Raw genomic sequence first — 15,121 nt, forward strand, 5'->3', positions numbered from 1 at the left:
TCCATTGAGGTTAAGGTGACTGCGGTACTTTCATTCTATACATTGGCTCCTTTCAGGTATCAGCTGCATTTCTCAGCACGCCACATATTGCTGCATTCGGCAAGTGACACAAGCGCTTTGCGCACGAAGGTTTGACTTTATAAACTTCCCAATGACCAGGCAGGCACAGAGTGAAAGGGCGTTGGGATTCTCAAGAATAGCAAACTTCCCTAAGGTATAGGGTGCAATAAACTGTACGCACATTGCCCTGCGAGCACTCTTCGAGGATGCAGAGGTTGTTCGTAACCGAAAGGGATTCCATTCCCTGAACATGCAGCTCGTTGTCGACCACAATCAAATAATCATGGCAGTAAATGCCAAATTTCCAGGGAGCATTCATGATGCAACATCTTGCGTGAGAGCACTGTCTCCGACCTCTTTAAAAGTCAGCCACAAGGCTACAGTTGGATGCTGGGGATATGGCCTTGCCACCTGCCTCATGACCCCCCCCTGCATAAACCTCAGACAGGAGCCGAGTATCGCTACAATCAAAGCCATATAGCCACACGCAATATAGTGGAAAAGACAATTGGCATGCAGAAGCAGCGCTTCAGATGCTTGGACCACTCTGGTGGCAACTTACAATACCATCCGGATCAGGTCGCGGAGTTCATTGTGGTGTGATGCATGTTGCATAACTTGGCAATCAGAAGGGGGCAGGAAATGTCGCAGGGGATTGCAGGTCCACCTCAGGACATAGTGGACGAGCCAGTTAGAGAAGTGGAAGAGGAAAGTGAGGAACAGGAGGTCGAGGAGGAGTCTGGCGATGAAACCATGATACCAGCCACCCCAACACCGCAGGAGAAGATCTGCGGCACTTACGCAGCAGCAAGACTGTTAAGTCAGCAGTTCATAAATGAACGCTTTTGCTTGACTGATTATGAGTTTAGTTAAAATGTCCATTGTTTGTAACCCTTACATTGATTGTATTGATTGTTGACCCCTCATTTATCAAAAGTGAGTGAGATGCAAAAAATTAAGTTCAATAAAAGTTATTTTAATTTTGAAAAAGGCTGAGTGTAAAGTAAATTAAGAAAAAACTAAATAGTTAATAAATAATAAATAATTATTAAATAATGATAAATACTTAAAATAAAAGAAATGAACAAGATTTGAATAAGTCAACACAACACCCCAAGCAGTAAACAATTTTTCATAATAAACTAAAATTTTTATATTAACAATAGACAACAACGCACACCAACCTATCGCCCCCACCCCCCGCACAATCATTGACCAAGACAGGAAACATTTTTAATTCAGTTGTGACCACCGCCTTTCCCCACCCGACCCCCCGCTCCACCTGACACCCAAATGTTTATTTGGATCGCGCGTACCCCGACTGCATCAATGCCAGGGCGTTGTGCAGCAGTGTGCCCGAGCGCAGCTGCAGCAGGCTGGGTGACCATGGCAGCGCCAAGTGTGGGGAATGTGGAGAGGTGGTAGGGTCTGATGACCCGTCCTCGGGGAATCTGCATTCTCCTGACTCCCATATGCTGTTGGCATAATTGGTACAACATCTTGGGGTTCAGTATCGTTCCCCGATTCCACTGGCTGCCTCAAGGTGTCCACGGAATCAGTGATTCGCTGCATCGGCGTATCTGCGCCACCGCCTCCTCCGAATGGCGCGCTGATTGCGATGCTACCTCTTGTGCGAGTGCACCAATTGCCTTGAGGAGCTGTCGACCTATGTTAACACTCGCCCTAGTCAGCACAACCATGTCCATCCCTGCGTCGGCCTGTCTTTCAGCACGGATCTCATTCCGAAGCAGCCTCCTCGGATTACGCACGGGGGCTACAACACTCGGTGTGCACTGCTGCACAATGCTTGGTCCAGCCACTTCCTCAGAGGTGAATCCATGAAAAATTGATTCGGCTGAGGAAGAGGTGGTCGCAGGCATGAGGGACCCATCAATGGACTGTAACACCTCCTCGATGTCGACTTCCTGCGGCGAGTCGAGCATTAGGTGCGTTTGAGCAAGGTCATCCTCCTGCTCCTGCTCCTCTGTAAACACTACTACGTGCTCCTCTTCAGCTATAAAACAAGACAGAATAGGTAAGCAGAAGGGCGATGAAGTGATGGAAGGAGGAGGTGGTGGGAGGGAGGGTGAAGCTTATATTGTGCATGAATATGAGGAGGCACAACATTAATGCATTAAATTTCACCAATATACACTACATGAAATGAACACGTACAGAATTTACTGAAAGTGCATGGCATTCTGATAATATTACATAATGGTACTAGGTTTAGAGATCAGTATAATTTATGTATTATGCACATCCCCGGGATCATGCGTTAGTCACGTACCGCCAGCACCTGATCAGCACCACCATGAATGGCTGAGCAATCATGCGTCCAGTGAGGGCTCTGGCCGCTCCTTCAGGTCGCTCAGCTCCTGCAGCTCTGCTGGCCCTCCCCCAGTACGTCGACACTCGTCTCAGTTGAAAGCGTTTTTTTTTTAAATACGACAAAATCAAGGTTAATATAATTGCACAAGTATTAGTAAGCACCCCCAATGCTTTTTAACACTGTCCCAGTAAGGCACCGTCATCTTCCAATTTATGCATGATAAATACATCTTATTAATTAAAGCAAAACAATATATCGTTTATAGTAACTCCTCATTTAGCGATATTAAGAAATGCACAGTATGGCACTTTCAAATTTTAACGAATAAATCATTGAATTATTAAATTTATTAAAGTTTTTACTTACTCTTGCGACCGAAACAATATCGTTCCAGTGCTTTCTGCACTGGACTGGCCCCCGACAGATCTGGACGATCGAGAACACTGCCTCGGCAATTTCTGCCCATATTTGCTGGTATACTTGAGGGCTGGGCTTGCCACATCTACCTGGGGTCAATCGGTCCCAGCGCGCTTCCACCTCATGCACTAGCGCAGCTTGGGCTTCCATTGCAAAGCATTTAGCCCTTTTCCTCCCTCCAACATTCGCCTCGGGCTCCACCTCCATCGCGACCGTTAATTCTTGTTCCAGTTTAATTTTAATTGGATTAACCGTCAATTGAACTCAAGTCTACTCTCTCTTTTTCCTTAGCCCTCCCTTACTCAACCGCACATGCGTGGGATGACCCTTGACCCCCGAAACGCGGGTAAAAAAAAATCCACTTCGCATACGCAAAAAAAACACAACAAAAAAATCCATTGCGCATGTGCAAAGAAACCAAAACAAATCCATTGCACATGCTCAAAAAAAAACTCACCAACCATTGCACATGTGCACAAAGAGTAGAAAAACAAAAATTGGTTCATGCACAGTAAGGCCGGTCTGGATCAAGCCGGCCTTAGATGAGGACTATGACCGTCCGCTGCCGCAGACTGCCGCCCCTGCCAGTGCTGAGATACTTTAAGGTGAAACTTAATGTATTAATTCTTGGCGGCGGTATTGTTTTCTTCTAACCACCCAATTACTGCCGAGATACGGGCGATGGCAGCATAAACTGCAAAGTCTAGCCCAAATAAATTATTAGAACATTTTGAAACCTCCCACCATGAACATTATAAAGAATATAAATTCATTTGGGCTGGAGTGTACCTCAAGGATTTAATAGATCTTGGGGTGAGACGACATTGCGAACTGTGCAGTGATGTAGCAGTTATTAAAGTTAATAAAGCACTGATTTATCTGTGTCTGAGAGAGCTGCAAGTTCGAACAGAGTCTTCGAAAACCTATAGCCTCCATGATGCTGTACCACATCAGAGATATCATTCTGCTCTTCTTAACTCTGGTAATGTAGTAGTGTTGTTTCCTGGGGCTGTTGCAGAGGCAGAAACTGAGCAAAATGCTGAAGATTTAAAGGCCACACCCACTTGCCTCTATTTACTCACAATGGGGTAGTTTCAGGGCAGGTGGCCAAGTTGACTGGCGGTTTTCTGAAATAAATTAAATATAGCCTTGTATTGGAGAGAGCTACAGCATCCCTGCCTGTTACTAGACTCGACTATTCCAATGCTGTCTGCCCCACCCTCCCACGTTGTACTTTCTGTAAACTAGAGCTCATCCAAAGCTTGCTGTTCCAATCGTACCAAGTCCCATCACCCCTGTACTTGATGACCTACATTGGCTCCCGGTCTGGCAACACCCCGATTTTAAAATTTTCATCGTTCACCATTGGCAGACTCTAAGCTCTGGAATTTCCTCCCTAAACCTCTCCGCCTCTCTGCCTTTCTCTCCTCCTTTAAGACGCTCCTTACAACTTACCCCTTGACCAAGCTTTTGATCACCTATCCCAATATATCCTTATGTGGCTCGGTGCCAAATTTTGTTTGATAATGGACCTGTGAAATACCATGTTATCGGTGCTGCATAATGCAACTTGTTGCGGCTTTTTATAAAGCTTTATACAAACTATTACCTGTAGTTCTTTTCTACCCAAGGAAATGCAAAAACATTTTACTCTGATAATACCACACATCCGCACAAATGCAAATAGATAGAATGGGGCTTTCTGAGTGGGAACGATATGAAAATCACTTGAAGAATAATGCAGATTCTAATATCATATAAGCATTCTTATCAAACAGTATTCAAAAGGTTGTACTATTTTTGTAAAAATCGACTCAGGTTAGATAACTGGTGGTGAATGTCATTGTAGAATACTGAAGGCCCCCTTGAATTATTGCTGTGGTTGTTGGGTTGTTGAATATAATGAGTAATAGTACTCATTCCTCACCTAGACAGGAATGGATATGCATTCTGTGGAACTACAAAGTGATTATTATTACTGAAATAAACTTAGTGAAACTCTAGGGGAGAAGAATTGCTGCAGCCATTAAGCATAGCAACAACATAACTAATTAGAAAAGAATGTATTTATGATGTTGCTATTAATGTCGCCCAAAGCAATACTTCCCCTGAGATATTCCAATGAGAAGTATCTCTCACTGTAGTTCTTTCTTTGGACACGAAGCATCAAATATTTGTGATCCTGTCCGTACAGCATGTGAAAACATGTATTTTTGAGATCTGTCAGCCTACCGAAAATGTGAGCATTTTCTGAAGCCTGGGAGAAGTCATTTCCTTCTAATCTGTTTGAGTACCGTGTAATAATGGAAATTAAAATGATGCTTTCTCCCTAGTCTGTAGGGACCTTGCTACAAGTTGTAATTGAAGCAAACCATTCCCATTCATAGTATTCCAGCTCCCCTAATGGCTCAGTGTGTTTATTCAGTCAGCAGCAGAGCTATAGTGGGTGCTGAGAAGGTCTGTGTGAAATGAATTGATTCCAGCTTAGGCAGTGGTAGGGTTATCGCATTTCCCATCAGTGTTGCTGGGTTAGGGAGAGAGAAATCACCCAGTGTGCCACTCTTGATCGCTATTTCACAAACCTTGCTGGAAGTGTGCATGTGTGTGGGCAACATTAGAATTGGCTACAATGCCTCCACAGTTGAATAACTCAACACCACTCACAGTTCAGGCTTACACATGATTCATGGCCACTTGAGTCAAGTTGCAGAGGGTAACTACTGCCTTGGGAATTTTACCACAGCAAATAGTCAACAGCTTCAGGAAAAGGTTCCTGAGATGGTGGTTGTCAACCACTGTAAGTACAGAGCAAAGGTGGCTCAACTGTTGGCTGGATCTCTCTGACAGCTGGAGGTCAGCTTGGCTCTGTACATTTTCAGGCACTGGTGCAGGCATTAAAGAAGGAAGGCACAAAGGTACACAAGGTTAATGTCATCAGTGAGACAGCAGCATTGTCTACTTCTATACCTGCATCAATCTATCATATCAGACAACATTGTTCTTTTAAAAGCTGGGCCCTTGAGATCTGCATCCATGTTCTCTCCAGCAGAGAATAAACGTGTGCTAGCTGGTCCCTGTTCTTCCTGTGCCACCACCACTTGTTCCTTTCCATTTGTACACCATATCTGACCCAATTGATTTCTACCAAAGCCACTACTTAAACCCCACAGGTGGTTATTGGTATTGGCAGAGTTAGATTGAGTAGTGATGTATATTGCGTTGGGTTTTCCTCAACCATCTCACTGGACTACATCTCTGGGCCATGTGCCAGACCCAAAGAAAAAGAACAATAGAGGAAAAGAGAAATAGAAAGAAAAATAAAAAGAAATCAAGGGATCAAACAGACAGAGAAGGGTGTGGAAGCCTCTTGTTGCGTGCTCCTTCACAGGGATGCCATGGTGATTGTATAGCTGCGCACCCACTTACCCGAGGCCTGAACTATCCAACCAATCTTGCCATTTCCTATGCAGCTCCATGGGGCCTCATTGGGGGGATGTTGGAAATAGTTGCTGCAGTCTCCTGCCTTCATGAGCATTGTGCACAAGTGTCTCCTGCTACAAGGGTGAGTTCATAAGTTAAGCATTTGAGGAATGTCTTCCAGGCAGCATCGGACAGCTGAAGCAATGGATTTGGAGGTATCACCTTGTTAAAGTGGAGGAAGGAGTTGTAAAATTCCATATGCAAATAATTTCTATTCAGAAAAATGGTGACAAATACATGGAATGCAAAATACCTTTCCTCCCATGGGTATCCAGCTGTCTTTCTTTTCCTAATTTCTAAGCGCACCCCCTCCCTCCCCTGTGCACTACTGTGTTGCATGGGAATTGAGGAAATGAAATGCCAATGGATATTTAAATGAGCTGACTCCACAATTTACAGCAGCATCAGTAGGCACAAGCTCTCACTCTTTGATGCAAATGGCCCTGTGGAATTTCAGGGCCGAGCTGTTCATGGTAGAATTACCAGAAACCTCTGCTAGAACCAATAGTGTTTGTTTTATCGGTGCTTCAACTTGTCCTAAAATGTAGGCAAATGGTGTTGAGCAAAAAGTGTAAAAACTAAACTACGCTTCCAAGTAGTATTAATCGAGGTAGGTGTAATGTATGCACATGTGAGTAGGTTCACATGTTTGTAGAGCTGTTGCATTGTGAGTGGCTTAGCCAGTCACGTGATGTTCACAAGACTCAATAAATGCCCAGTCAGTTGAGTCTTGGTCATCCACAATGAGGTATGCAGTTGTGAACCATGGATGAACTTTATTAATAAACCAATTAGTTCTTAATAGCAATGGGTTGCTATTAATTCTTAAGCAAAGATCCCATGAAGCAAATACATTACAGTAGGCAACGTGGTCAATGACTACATAAACACCAGCAATGCCCAGAAACTTCAAATGGTGCAGCAGTCTCATCTGCTCAGAAAATCGATCAAGACCATTGGATCAGACATATTTGATGAGTCATGCATCATCAGTGACCAACATCAGGAATTGACACAATAAGGTGAATATCAATTCTGAAGCTATGGCTGCACTGTGATCCTCTGAGCTGTCCTTAGACCCAAGTGTGTGACCTTTAGACTGGTGCTGGGATCACTTTTTCTTTGGGAATGAATACCTCTTAATGCGAACATTGGTACTTTGTTGAATAAAACACTAATCATTGAGTCCAACATCCTAGAAGGAAGAATTCAGTTTACTTGTCAAGGTCTTGCCTTCTTGGGTATGTCAAGGAACTGATTTTGAAATAAAATTATAGAAATTCTTTTCGAAGGATCATGTTTGTTGGATGAAGACTTCTACATGTATTTGTTGAAACTGATCAGGTCTAGTCTGGTACGCAGTGCTGAGTGACAGATATCCACGCAAACACACAAGCAGCGCATATGTCTTCAATATGTTATATATAAACACATATCTTCTCTTCCTAGGCCATCCCTCATATCGAGGAGGACTTTCTTCCACACCAAAAAGGGATGAGTTCACAGGTGTTTCAATGAAGGACCTGATATTCCAGGTCGCGAACTACATGTTGAAGGATGGAAGATGCCTGTGCGTGGAATTTTTTAACGTGAGGTGGCCGTTGCACACTAGCCACCACACGGGCTTGATAGAGCTAGGTCTCGGTCCAGTGGCAAGGATTAACCAAGACGACTGGAGACCTACACTGTTGCACGGACCTAATGCACGCACATATCGCAGTGTGGGCTGGCCCGTGATGCCCCTGGGCCCTGAATTCACGCCTCTCCTGGGCCCCGATCACGCCGCTGTATGATCTCTTGCCTTTCCTTCGTCCTGACCTCGCCGCTCCTGTTGTACCTGCCCATGCTCCAATCAACGATCTGGATTTTGGTGACTTCCAATCCAGTCGCCCTCCTCCAAGTCATCGCCCTCCTGAGCCGGCTTGTGCTGCACCTTGCAGTGGTATGCTGCCACGCTGTTCATGGCCGCCGCTCGCCGCTCCCCCCTCAGGAAACCCGACTCCCGGCAGCACTGCTGCTGCTCCGGACACTAGCCGTCGCTCCTGACCAAGCTCTCTGGCCCCCGGCTCACACTGCCCCTGACCAATCTCTCCAACCCCTGACTTGCACTGCCCCTGACCAATCTCTCTGGCCCCCGGCTTACACTGCCCCTGGCCAATTTCTCTGGCCCCCGGCTCGCTCTGCCCCTGACCAATCTCTCCGGCCCTCGGCCGCTGCCCCTGACCAATCTCTCCAGCCCCAGCCGCTACCTCTGACCAATCTCTCCGGCCCTCGGCCGCTGCCCCTGACCAATCTCTCCAGCCCTCGGCCACTGCCTCTGACCATTCTCTCCAGCTCCGGCTGCTGCCCCTGACCAATCTTTCTGGCTCCGGCCATTGCCCCTGACCAATCTCTCTGACTCGTGCTGCCCCTGACCAATCTCTCCAGCCCCCAGCTCGCGCTATTCCTGACCAATCTCTCCAGCTCCGGCCGCTGCCCCTGACCAATCTCTCCGGCCCCCGGCCGCTGCCCCTGACCAATCTCTCCAGCCCTCAGCTTGCACTGCTCCTGATCAATATCTCCGGCTTGTGCTACTCCTGACCAATGTCTCCAGCTCCGGACGTTGCCTCTGACCAATCTCTCCAGCCCCGGCTCGCACTGCTCCTGACCAATCTCTGCAGCCAGCCCCAGCTCACACTCTCTTCTCGTGCCAGCCGATTTTGAATACACATACACACACTCGCACACACACACAAAGTGAACATGTATTCTTATACAAATACAGCAGATAAATACACAAATGCAGATATACACACCAAACTCATTATCAAATTACATTAGCAGAACAATATGCAATCTTATCAGATTTATTTGCCAATCGAATGAGCATATTATGAACATGGATTAATTTTACTGACATTATCCAAATCCAAATCCAAGTCCATTAGTCAGGTGGGCAGGAAAGTGGCAATTGGCATTCAATCCAGAGAAGTGTGAGCTAATGCATTTGAGGAGGGCAAACATGGCAAGGGAATACACAATGAATGAAAGGATACTGAGAAGTATAGAGAGTGTATGTCCACAGATCCTTGAAGGTAGCAGGACAGGTAGATAAGGCAGTTATGAAGGCATATGGGATACTTTTCTTTATCAACCGAGGCACAGAATACAAGAGCAGGGAGATTATGCTAGAACTTTAGAAAACACTAGTTAGGCCAGCAAGAATACTGCGTGCAGTACTGGTCACCACATTCCAGGAAGGATGTGATTACATTAGAGAGGGTTGTAAAGGCGGGTCAGGGGGGGTCTTTATGAGGGGGTCTGGTTCCCTTCTCACCAACTTGAGCGGTTCAAATTGCTCCCACTCCCTTGGGTTCTGTAATCTGGATTTATTTGGGGGGTGTGACAAAAGTGCAGAGGACACTGGTTTGATGCAAAGAACTTTGGTTTTATTACAGTCAAAGTAATACAGGCTTATTACTCAAGTAAGAAAATACAAGGCCAAACTTACAATCACTCTAATAAAGAACAATACAAGGAAAGGTACAAGGTCAAACTTAAAATCACAAATCACTCTAATAAAGAACCATGCACTACACATTCAAAGGGGGGTCACAGTAAATTATACCTCCCACCTCCCAATACCTAATTCTAGCTAGGTTAGACTCCAGGGCAGGCAGGAACTGTGCTTACCAACCCTTTTGATAGTTAACGGTAGATCGCGGTTGTTTTTCCCTTGATACCACGTTGACTGTGGTCGGTCGCTGCTGCGATGGTGATGTTCTTCCTTCCTTCAGGACTTCAGGACTTCGAGGCTGGAGAAGTTAGTTTACAACTGTCGCGTTGGTTTCTCGCCTTGTCTTGATGACACAGCGTAGTGTGGTACTAATCTGTCAGTCAAAGTGTCATCTGAGGTGGTAGCAGCCTTGTAGCTACCTAGCAACCATCGAACCTCTGTTGAAAACCAGGGTCAGTTATACGATTTCAGTGTTCTAATCTTGCCGCCAAATCTGTTCAAAATCCTTTGTATAATTGTGGCGGGCTTGGTTCTTCTTTGTAATATTTTGTCGTTAAAAGTTGATATGTCTTGGGTGGGTTGATGTTCGAAAACTGTTTCCTGATGGAAATATTAGTTTGGTAATTACAATGTCCTCTTGTGCTTAGTCTTTCAAATACAAGCTGGATTGGGCCTCTTTGTGATGTATATGCTGAAATGGTTGTCCAGACCCATGTTGATGGGTAGCTAACTCTGGGTGATTTTGTGATATTAATGTCTCTTGTGGAGAAGAATTTTCAAATACTCATTCTTCCAGACAGGTTAACTTAGTTCTCACACCCAGGTAGCTTCACTTAATTAGACTGTCTTTTGTTAGTTCCGTAGGTCCGTCCACAGCCTTGAGTTTGTCTTTTAAAATCCAAAATTCTATTAAAGTTCGTGGTTTCTTCTATAAGCACTTTAGAGTTCCAGATTTTTCGGTAGATAGTCCCAAATTAAATTTCCTTTTGGATGAGCCCAACACAGGGGCAGGGGGGGGAAGTTCTTGTGAATGTTGCATTCCTTCATTGTGCAGAGGATATTTCCAGGATTGGACAGTTACTGTTATGTCTTTAGATGCTCTGATAATGACTCCATGAGGCAAAGTATTGTACTGGAACTGTAGTGACCGTAGTCCACTTAATATAACTCCAGAGTGAGGATACCACATGGTGGACTCCCTTTTATACCTGGGTACATGGAAACATAGAAACATAGAAAATAGGTGCAGGAGTAGGCCATTCGGCCCCTCGAGCCTGCACCGCCATTCAATAAGATCATGGCTGATCATTCCCTCAGTACGCCTTTCCTGCTTTCTCTCCATAACCCTTGATCCCCCTAGCCGTAAGGGCCATATCAATCTCCCTCTTGAGTATTTCCAATGAACTGGCATCAACAACTCTCTGTGGCAGGATATTCCATAGGTAAACAACTCTCTGAGTGAAGATATTTCTCCTCATCTCAGTCCTAAATGGCCTACCCCTTATCCTAAGCCTATGTCCCCTGGTTCTGGACTTCCCCAACATTGGGAACATTCTTCCCGCATCTAATCTGTCCAGTCCAGTCAGAATCTTATATGTTTCTATGAGATCCCCTCTCATCCTTCCAAACTCCAGTGAATAGAGGCCCAGTTGATCCAGTCTCTCCTCATATGTCAGTCCAGCCATCCCTGGAATCAATCTGGTGAACCTTCGCTGCACTCCCTCAATAGCAAGAACATCCTTCCTCAGATTAGGAGACCAAAACTGAACACAATATTCCAGGTGAGGCCTCACCAAGGCCCTGTACAACTGCAGTAAGACCTCCCTGCTTCTATACTCAAATCCCTTAGCTATGAAGGCCAACATACCATTTGCCTTCTTCACCGCCTACTTTACCTGCACGCCCACTTTCAGTGACTGATGAACCATGACACCCAGGTCTCGTTGCACCTCCCCTTTTCCTAATCTACCACCATCTAGATAATATTCTGCCTTTGTGGTTTTGCCCCCAAAATGGATAACCTCACATTTATCCACATTATACTGCATCTGCCATGCATTTGCCCACTCACCGAACCTGTCCAAGTCACCCTGCAGCCTCTTAGCGTCCTCCTCACAGCTCACAATGCCACCCAGTTTAGTATCATCCGCAAACTTGGAGATATTACACTCAATTCCTTCATCTAAATCGTTAATGTATATTGTAAAGAGCTGGGGTCCCAGCACTGAGCCCTGCAGCACTCCACTAGTCATTGCCTGCCATTCTGAAAAGGACCCGTTTATCCCGAATCTCTGCTTCCTGTCTGCCCAACCAGTTCTCTATCCACGTCAGTACATTACCCCCAAAACCATGCGCTTTAATTTTGCACACCAATCTCTTGTGTGGGACCCTGTCAAAAGCCTTTTGAAAGTCCAAATACACCACTTCCACTCTTTCTTCCTTGTCCACTCTGCTAGTTACATCCTCAAAAAATTCCAGAAGATTCGTCAAGCATGATTTCCCTTTCATAAATCCATGTTGACTTGGTCCGATCCTGTCACTGTTTTCCAAATGCGCTGCTATTTCATCCTTAATGATTGATTCCAACATTTTCCCCGCTACTGATGTCAGGCTAACCGGTCTATAATTACCTGTTTTCTCTCTCCCTCCTTTTTTAAAAAGTGGTGTTACATTAGCTACCCTCCAGTCCATAGGAACTGATCCAGAGTCGATAGACTGTTGGAAAATGATCACCAATGCATCCACTATTTCCAGGGCCACTTCCTTAAGTACTCTGGGATGCATACTATCAGGCCCCGGGGATTTATCGGCCTTCAATCCCATCAATTTTCGTAACACAATTTCCCGCCTAATAAGGATATCCTTCAGTTCCTCCTTCTCACTAGACCCTCGGTCCCCTAGTACTTTCGGAAGGTTATTTGTGTCTTCCTTCGTGAAGACAGAACCAAAGGATTTGTTCAATTAGTCTGCCATTTCTTTGTTCCACATTATAAATTCACCTGAATCTGACTGCAAGGGACCTACGTTTGTCTTCACTAATCTTTTTCTCTTCACATATTTATAGAAGCTTTTGCAGTCAGTTTTTATGTTCCCTGCAAGCTTCCTCTCATACTCTATTTTCCCCCTCTTAATTAAACCCTTAGTCTTCCTCTGTTGAATTCTAAATTTCTCCCAGTCCTCAGGTTTGTTGCTTTTTCTACCCAAATTATATGCTTCTTCCTTGGCTTTAACACGATCCTTAATTTCCCTTGTTAGCCATGGTTGAGCCACCTTCCCCGTTTTATTTTTACTCCAGACAGGGATGTACCTGTGGTGTACAGGTAACCCCTGGGCTTCCACCAGTTGCACGCTCTGGTGGTGCCAGCATAGTATATACAGTGTGAACCTTGTTGATGGTACCTCCGGTAAACAAGTCTCCATCTTATGCAACTATACAGTGACTATACAGAGAGTATATCTATAGTATACATATATACCAGTTATAGCTATGAGGAAAGATTGGATAAGCTGGGGTTGTTGTCTGGAACGGAGGAGGCTGAGGAGAGATTTAATTGAGGTGTATAATATTATGAGGAATCTAAATAGAGTTGATAGGAAGGACCTAGTTCCCTTAGCAGATAGGCCAATAAGCAGAGGCATAGATTTAAAGTAATTGGTAGAAGGATCAAAGGGTACTTCAGGAGAACATTTATCACCCAGAGGGTGGTGAGGGTCTGGAACTCACTGCTGAAAGGGTGGTAGAGGCAGAAATCCTCACTACATTTAAAAAGTACTTGGATATAAGAACATAGGAACATAACACATAGGAACAGGAGTAGGCCATACGAACCCTCGAGCCTGCTCCGCCATTCAATAGATCACGGCTGATCTGATCATGGACTCAGCTCCACTTCCCCGCCCGCTCCCCATAACCCCTTATCCCCTTATCATTTAAGAAACTGTCTATTTCTGTCTTAAATTTATTCAATGTCCCAGCTTCCACAGCTCTTTGAGGCAGCGAATTCCATAGATTTACAACCTTCTGAGAGAAGAAATTTCACCTTATCAAGCCCCCTCATAATCTTATTGTTGTGTCCTTTCACATTACAGCAAATCAACACGAGGCACATACTGGAGACAAGGTCACTCTGTGACCTGTACCTTTATTCCCAGGACCAAAAAGTGCTGACCCTGCGTGGGACTTCCCTTTATATACCTGGATGACCAGGTGAGAAGTGTCTCCCACAAGTTCACCCCCTGTGGTAAAGGTGTGCATTTCTCAGGTGTATACAGTGTACAGTGTTGTTACATAAAGGTTACAGTTATGTGAGGTTACAAACATGACATCACCTCCCCCCAACGTCTTTGGGTCAAAGATTGAGTCTTTCAGGCGGTCGACGCTCTCTCGTGGAGCGCCGCTGTTGGGGCTCTGGTTGTTGAGCCTTGGCATACGTCTTTGTCACCTGTGGTGATTCCGGCTCGTCTGGGCTGACCGCAGGGACTGTGCATGCTGCTGACGGTTCTTGTTGCTCGTTCACTGGCAGTGGTGTGGGCAGCATCTCATGATTTTCCTCAGGTTCCTCTGTGTCCATGCTGAACCTTTTTTTTTTACTTGGTCCAGGTGTTTGCGGCATATCTGCCCATTGTTGAGTCTGATCACTATGACCCTATTCCACTCTTTACCAACTACAGTACCCTCGAGCCACTTGGGCCCCACAGCGTGATTAAGAACAAATACAAGGTCATCGATTTCTATCCATCTCCCCTTTGATTTACGGTGGTGGCACTCATTTTGGGACTGGCACTTGCCCTCAACAATGTCTGACAAGACTGGGTGAATGAGGGACAGCCGAGTTTTTAGTGTATGTTTCATGAATAGTTCCGCTGGCGGGACTCCCGTGAGCGAGTGCGGTTGGGACCTGTAGGCCAGCAGGAGGCGCGATAGACTGTATTGAAGGGAGAGACCTTGAATCCGGAGCATGCCTTGCTTTATGAATTGGACTGCACGTTCTGCCTGGCCATTGGAAGCCGGCTTGAATGGCGCTGTCCTGACATGTTTGATGCCATTACCCGACATGAACTCCCGGAATTCATAGCTAGTGAAACATGGGCTGTTGTCGCTAACTAAGATGTCCGGCAAGCCGTGGGCCACAAAGACCACACGCAGACTCTCCACAGTGGTGGATGTCGTGCACGAATTCAATATGATGCACTTGATCCATTTCGAGTACGCATCAACAACAGTGAGAAACATTTTTCCTATGAACAGGCCCGCGTAGTCTATGTGAATACGTGACCATGGCTTGATGGGCCAGGGCCACAGGCTGAGTGGGACCTCCCTGGGGGCATTGCCCAGC

The sequence above is a fragment of the Pristiophorus japonicus genome, chromosome 6 (genome assembly GCF_044704955.1).
Source record: "Pristiophorus japonicus isolate sPriJap1 chromosome 6, sPriJap1.hap1, whole genome shotgun sequence".
NCBI lineage: Eukaryota > Metazoa > Chordata > Chondrichthyes > Pristiophoridae > Pristiophorus > Pristiophorus japonicus.